Source organism: Bactrocera latifrons, unplaced genomic scaffold (assembly GCF_001853355.1).
Source record: "Bactrocera latifrons isolate USDA-ARS-PBARC rearing strain unplaced genomic scaffold, ASM185335v1 scaffold_854, whole genome shotgun sequence".
In the NCBI taxonomy this organism is placed as follows: Eukaryota; Metazoa; Arthropoda; class Insecta; order Diptera; family Tephritidae; genus Bactrocera; species Bactrocera latifrons.
The window spans coordinates 44,399-51,894 of record NW_017537550.1 but is presented as its reverse complement, the minus strand read 5'-3'; positions in this window follow the sequence as shown (position 1 = coordinate 51,894).

The following is a 7,496-nucleotide window of genomic DNA, read 5'->3' as shown; positions in this document are numbered from 1 at the left end:
TATGATTTTTTAATATATTTTTTAAGATGTATAAGTATGTATTATGTGTAAATAATCACTGTAAAGCCTGAATAAAGATATGTACATATGTAATTTGAATTTGAAATTTTTTTTTAGTTTTAAAACTAAAAATTTACTACATTTTACTTTGAATTGTTGTTATTCATCCCTTATAAGGAATTGTTTTCATATTTTCTCTTTATGTAAAAATAATATAAGAGTTCAGAACTTACGATGGAGAAAAACAATTACAGTAACTAACGCGAATTTAAATAGTTCCTTTCAGGATATGATACCGAGGGGTCTATTTCAATATTGTTGATACGATTAAAAAATTAAATATTGCCTGAACCCACAAATAATTAAAGATGCAACCATAGCTACGGTCTTATCCTTTACTCCCTCATTTTCTCCGATTTTGTTTTCATTAAAGAAACCATCAAACGGTGAAGTAATGCATACTTTCTGTTGTTAAAAATTTAATTGCACATCACACTTCATAAAAGCCTTAGAAAATTCGTTTAAACGTGAATAATATGGTGAGCAGAGTAAAGTCAAATAAAAATAGAAAAACGAGGATAGAGGCACTAAGTTTCGTGAAGAACTACTTCGTATGACAAGATTTCTTGGAGCTTTGCTAAACTGACGTCACGACAAATATATATTCTCATATTATTCACTCCATCAATACATTACTACTAGCAATACTCATACGCAACTGAGGTCACAAAGTAACGGCAATTGAACTAGGCATCCTCCTTAATTTCAACGCAACATAATATTCGCTGCATATGAGTATTCACTATAGAGCAATTTATGGCCACAAGTTGGTCAGTGCATACATACAAAGTTATATACTTCTACGCATATGTGCACGCAATTGCTTCCTCAAATACATTTTCGTAGGACTGAACTTTGCGCGTCAATTAGCTGTGCGAATATTTTGAGAAGTTGAGAATATCCGATTTAACTATGCAGCAAATTAATGCTCATTGCCAATATTGAATTACGACCAATGAATGTGGAATGCCAATATGGCGTATGCATATACTTGTACGTATGCATATATGTACATAAGGGCAAAATTTTTTTTTAACTGAGAAAGATAAAAGTCAAGTGAACGAGTGTGGGTATTTTACAAACCCATAAACCAAAATGACCACCAGGATCGTTTCAGAAGTCTTAATTCTCCCGGTCTTGCAGCTTAGACTGTAAGTTTCAGGCTTATATTTTAATCAGATTTTGACCTGTTGCATCTCATTAACAAATCAATCATTACATAGCTGAGATTTTGAGCTGAGGTGTACTAAGCCACCTAAAAATATCAGAATGCTTTACGGTCTTGTGACTTCAAAGCGAATTTTGAACACAGATTAACACAGAACTATACTATTTAGCTTTTATAATACATATATTCGCCGATAAATGATTTGCATGATATCGATTCTTCAATGTGACACCCAAAAATATCTCTTTTCGTGGTGCATTAATCACGTCATATTAAAACCACATTTCGTCGGGAATAGAGAAAAGTGTTTCTGATTCAATATTTTAGTTAAGTCGAGAACCTATATTATTCGCATCGTTTCGAAATATTTCTTCTACTCCGGACGCTAGCATAGCCGCTGTATATTCATTCACTGGACTATCTGGTCATCGTTTCATTGACTGCGGTACTCTCCGTTGTCAATGCGCGAATGACTCTAAATCTCCCGCAGTACCTTTCCCTCGAAAACTCGTAGCTTCGTGTCATCAGATGTTGTCATCGTCCTTACCATATACCACATATTAGGCAGGGCGCCAATTGTATCGACCAAAGTACGAGGTGTATTCAAAAAGTATCGCGAATTTTGTATTTTTTCAAAAATTATTTATTTATTCATGAATATCTATTTTGTCCCCTTCAAAGTAATCCCCATGAAATATTATACACTTGTGCCAGCGGTTTTTCCAATCTTCGAAGCACTTCAAAAAATAATTTTTTTTATCTTCTTTAGCTCCTCCTTCGATGCCGTCTTTATCTCGTCAAGAGAAGCGTAACGTCCTCCTTTCATGAGCCTCTTCAGTTTAGGGAACAAGAAAAAGTCACAGGGGACCAGATCTGGCTAATACGGTGGCTGCGGCATCATTAGTGTGTTGTTGTTTTTGGCCAAAAAGTCGCGCACAAGCAACGATGTGTGATCAGGGGCGTTATCGTGGTGCTAAAGCCAATTTTTGTCACATCTTCTCGGCCTTCTGAGAACATTTTGTACCACCGATAAACGTTGCTTCGGTTTAAGGTAGCTTCTCCGGAATGCATCCGCGCACTTAATTTCGTTTTTCACACAAAATTTGAAACAGGTTCTTTGATCCATTTTTTTGAATAGGTAAAAATCGAAGACGATCCAAAACCCGTGCAAGCAAAGCAGCTGTCAACAATTAAATGAACATTCAAAATGACCGAGCTTGTCGGTATAAGTGAGAGACATGACATGACATACGTAACCCGCGAAAATTCAAAATTTTTGAACACTGATATCGCTACCGGCGTGCTATAGCTAGAACGTTCGATAGTATTATTTTTCATCTGACGACTGGAGGCCAGGAAGGTGTACTTTTTCGGTAGGCAAAACAAACTATTTTATTTTTAGGTAAAAAGGCTTTGTTTGAGCTTTGGCGATACAGCATAGAAAGCGACTAATGAATAGGTAAAAATGTTTAAAGGTGTTGAATATTATATTTGAAGGTGTTGAATATGACATTTGTGCCGGTCCTCGGCGGTTATACAACTGGTTTTTTCGGCAAAATTAATTAATTTTATTCAAAATAGTCTCCTTCTGCTTCAATACAGCCTTTTATACGGTCCAAAAGTACGTCGAACGAGCGTTTTAGCTCGTTGGCCGGTATGGCCGCCAGTATGCCGGTAGCAGTCTTTTGAATGGCCTCTACGCCTGCATAACGCTTTTCTTTCATGGAAAAATGCATTTTTCCGAAAAGGAAGAAGTCGCACGGTGCCATATCAGGTGAATATGATTTTTGGTCAAATAATCGTCCTTCGAATGTTCTGAGCAATTTGTGGTCGTTAGTCAATTTGTGCGGAACAAATCGTGCACACACCTTTCGAAATCCCAAATATTAGGTCAAAATGCGATAAATCGATATTTTGGTGATGTTCAATTCCGGTTTCATGAATTTGAATGATGATTTCGGCTGATTTTTGATGAATTCACCCACAGTTTCCATGGAATTTCCGGTGGTCACGGAGTTTGATTGGCCCACATATTGATCGTCATTTACCACTTTGAAAACTTTGAAACCACTCGTGCACCCAAAGTACCTCAATATCAATTTTCCATATTAGAGCAACCATAAGATTTCTTAGTCTACAATTTGTGTGCAAAAACTACAAGCAACTGAATTGAGAACTAAAAGAAAAATGGATAAAAACGTTCAAGTGCTGTGAAGAGGGCGATGTATAGCAAAGATTGATGGTAGAATGAGCATATCGTCATCTGAAATGCGAAATAACGTATCAAAAAAAATTCGAAATTGAGTGTCGCATTGATTACGCTTCATTACTTCAAATTACATACATAATATTACATATGTTCAACATTTTTAGGTTCTACGCTCAGAATAAACCAGTTTTAAAAATATAAAAATTTTGTTTCACTCATGTTCCATTTTATTTCGTGTTTCATTCATGCCACTGTAAATTTCCGAAAATGTTGTTACGTTATTTTGCATTTCAGGTGACGATATGAAAGAAAATCCAAGAAATGGAGTGCATCTATACAAAACATAGGCTATAATAAAAGACAAATTTTACATTTTTAAACACCAACAAATACCGCAGGGCTAATTTCGGTTGCAACCGAGCTTTTTATACATATACAACTTCCAGCAATGGAAGCCATTGAAATACCTTACGATGCAAAACGTCAACCAAAGGATCGGAATTTAAGAAGTTTTATAGTATACATATATTCTATATAACTCATAAACTGGCCGAGGGATATGGGTAATCAGTGAGGTATTGTCGCGATTCAAGCCATTTTTGGCATACATACATACCATTGTCAGAGATGTACTATCCCGGAATTTCAATTATATATTTTATAAATTGACTGATATTTTCGGTCAACTACAGCTACTGAGGTGCACATAGTCGGTACCTAGGGTCCTGAACAGTGTTGGTAGGATTTGGACAATTTTTGGTCAAAAGGTGCCTTCCTTGAAGGGAATTGTTAGTGCAAAATTGTATTATTTTCATTACTTCTTAATTTGTGTACTGGAAAGGGAAAGAATCAAATGGAATTTTAAATTGTGTTATATGTGAAGTAGGCGTGGTTGTTGCCCTATTTTCACACTGTAACATAGGAATGTTAGAAAAATGATACATACTAAATTTTGTAGGTAAAATTTAATGTCTGTGGGGTGTTTAGTTATGAACTTATTGCGCTTTAGGTAATTTTCAACAAGTTATACATTCATTTTCACACTGTCGGTAAGAGTTCTTATAATATTTTAGCTCATGAAAATTGGTTATTGTAACTTTAGTGGTTTAAGAGATATGTACATGTATTAGAAGACGTTTCCACGCCCACCTTTTCATAACTTTTTACCCACGGATGCCCTCTCTACTGCGACCCACTTTTCCAAATTACAATTTTATATCTTAATTTAGTGCCCACTCTATGCAATTTGTAGGCGTATCAGTGGTCCGATTACTTCCATACTACGAACTCACAATATTTTTGTACCAAGGAATCTGCACACCAAGTTTCATTAAGATATCTCACAGGACAGGCTGACGGACATACAGACAGCCACCCAGATTTCAACTTTTCTCATCATCCGGATCATTTATATACATATGTATAATCCTATATCTGTCTAGAATAGTTTTAGGTGATACGTACAACCGTTAGGTGAACAAAACTATAATACTCTGTAGCGACTGGTTGCTGAAGTATAAAAGATGTACAAAAGCGATTAAAAGACTATCTGATGGTGGAAACGTGAAGCACGTGCATTTTGAAAGCTTAAAAGTAGTGCAGAGACAAAAGTTGAAACTAGGAAATTACACTTTGAAGAATAGACAATTTTTAAAATGTGCGCAAACTATGTACGAAAGGAAGTGAAGCGATAAAGGTAGAAGCGGACAACACTTAAGATGAATTGAAGATCATTTGGAAATCAGCATTTAATTGGATTGAGGTTGACATAGCTGATCTTTCACTCTGTGGAGGTGAATAGCGAAACTCTCGGAGACACAATAGCCGCATATATAGTATGTGCAACTATGTAACTGGCGTATGTTGCAGGTCGGCAACTTTGGAAAGATGTCACACAGAGTTCAGTTTCAGTTAAACATGAATGATTAATGACCTGCACAGAACACTTTCAAGTTGGTACGTGCATATGCTTAGCCAGGTGTGTGTGTATATTAATGCCTCATGTCACTTTGCGCACATTCATTCAGCAGTTTGAATGAAATTCATTTATAATGTTACTCCATGTAATTTTTATGAATTATTGAAAGCCGTTCCTTCCATTTTCGTTCTTTGGCGTCCTTACCATGAGGTTCTGAACTCAAGTACCCAATAAGTTTCATCGACTTCTATTTTATCCGTATATACAGTGCGTTCAAACAATATTTTTTTTTTACTTTGTGCAATCAAGTAGCGTAAAACTGTAAACCCATTTAATAAAAGGAAAAGTCGTTGAAACCTAGTACGTAGGTTAATTAGTAAAAAATTTTCGTTCACTGATTGGCGTAATCGTTCAACTCTCACGTTATTAAAATAGATAATGTGCCATTACTAAGCGCTAACTTTAGATATAAAAGTGTGATTTGGTTCTGAGGATTGCAAGGAGTACCTGTGGCCATAATTTTTTGAAAAAGTGGGCTTTGCACCGTCATCTAAGAGCTGAATATACATACATCCTAAACTATTAAAACTTTAATAACAAAATACGCTGAAATATTTCACGAAAAATTCTTGAGAGCAGACTTTTTAACCAGAAATTGTTTAAATACAATAAAAACTGTTCAAGCCCCTAGGTACCGAATATTTAGACCCTAGTACCTAGAGTTGGAAGATAAGTTCGAATATGATCGTAATAGGGCCACTGCCACGTCCATAAAACGCTATTAAATCAAAACCTGCACTAAATTAAGATATATGGTACCACTGTAATTTGGCAAAAGTATTTTCAGAATAAAGGCAGACCTGTGAGATGAAGATGAACATGGCCCCGCTCTCAGATATGAGATAAAAGACATACATTTATTCAGGACAAATCCCTTAGCCCCCTAAAGGCAAACGTCAAACATATCATCATAAGATTTATTTTTTTTTTATTTTTTTGTGCTCACAGGTGAGAAGGTGCCGGTTAAGGTCAAAATAAAGAAATGTGCGGTGTGGTTTCAATTAAAAATTAATTTTATTTTAAAGGAAAAGAAAATAAGGAAAAACAAAAGAAGAATTAAAATAACTACTAATTTTTGTGGTGATAGTAAAAAAAAAGTACGGGTACGTGATCATACTCATCAAAGCGGACATCCGCGACTGGGCATTTAGTTTCTTTCCTACCGGTCTTGATGGTGGGAAATTTGGCCGACATGTAGGACAATTAAGTTTGTAAGCAACAGGACCAGCAGCAATTTCTTCACGGAACTCAGGCAACTTTAACAGCTTGGGATCTTGCGCTGATAGAATATTGTTGTCATTTTCTAAATGCAGACTTCGATGCGAAATATAGGTATGCATTTGTCGCAGCCATATCTAAGTAATGGTAAAAAAGGCGTGTCATCGGATTTTGATTATCCATTCATTCACTCTACTCTCCCCATATGTCCATTATATTTCCGTATAATTTGGGGGCAATCTACATCAATATGCTGCTTTTGTTTTCGATCGCAGCATGCAACTTTGGCCGATTACTCGTTTTCCGTTTTTCTTTTAAATGGCTGAATGATAACGTAAGTTGATCCCAATCGGACTATCTTGTTGTCTTTCCAAAAAACCGTGTTAATATCGACACCCTATGGAGCACCCACGTACTCATTTGAGTAGCCACTTTCTTCGTTTTTTATATCCTTAACCAACGGAAACTTGCATTTTGGTATTCACCCAAGCCGTATATGCCCCTTGCGCATAAATATATCAACAAAGATAACGATGTATAGAATTTGGCGAAGTAGACAATGTGATGAGGAAAATCTGGTATTATTTGTGTTAGTTGTTCAACGATATTTGCAGCCACTCGATTTGTTTCTTCCAAAGTCAATAGAACTAGTTCTTTTATAAAAAAAATAGCAGAACACTTGCATCGGTGTGTCCAACTTTGTGAGACGCGGCGGTAAGTGCGAGTTGACGCGGAAAGCCACTTCATTGTCATGCAAACACATATTTTTGTTTCGCCAAATAGGCTGACTTCGAAAACGTACTACTGCAAAGTTTTGATGCTGTTTTACTACAGTATTTATACACTTTATGTATGCAACGTCA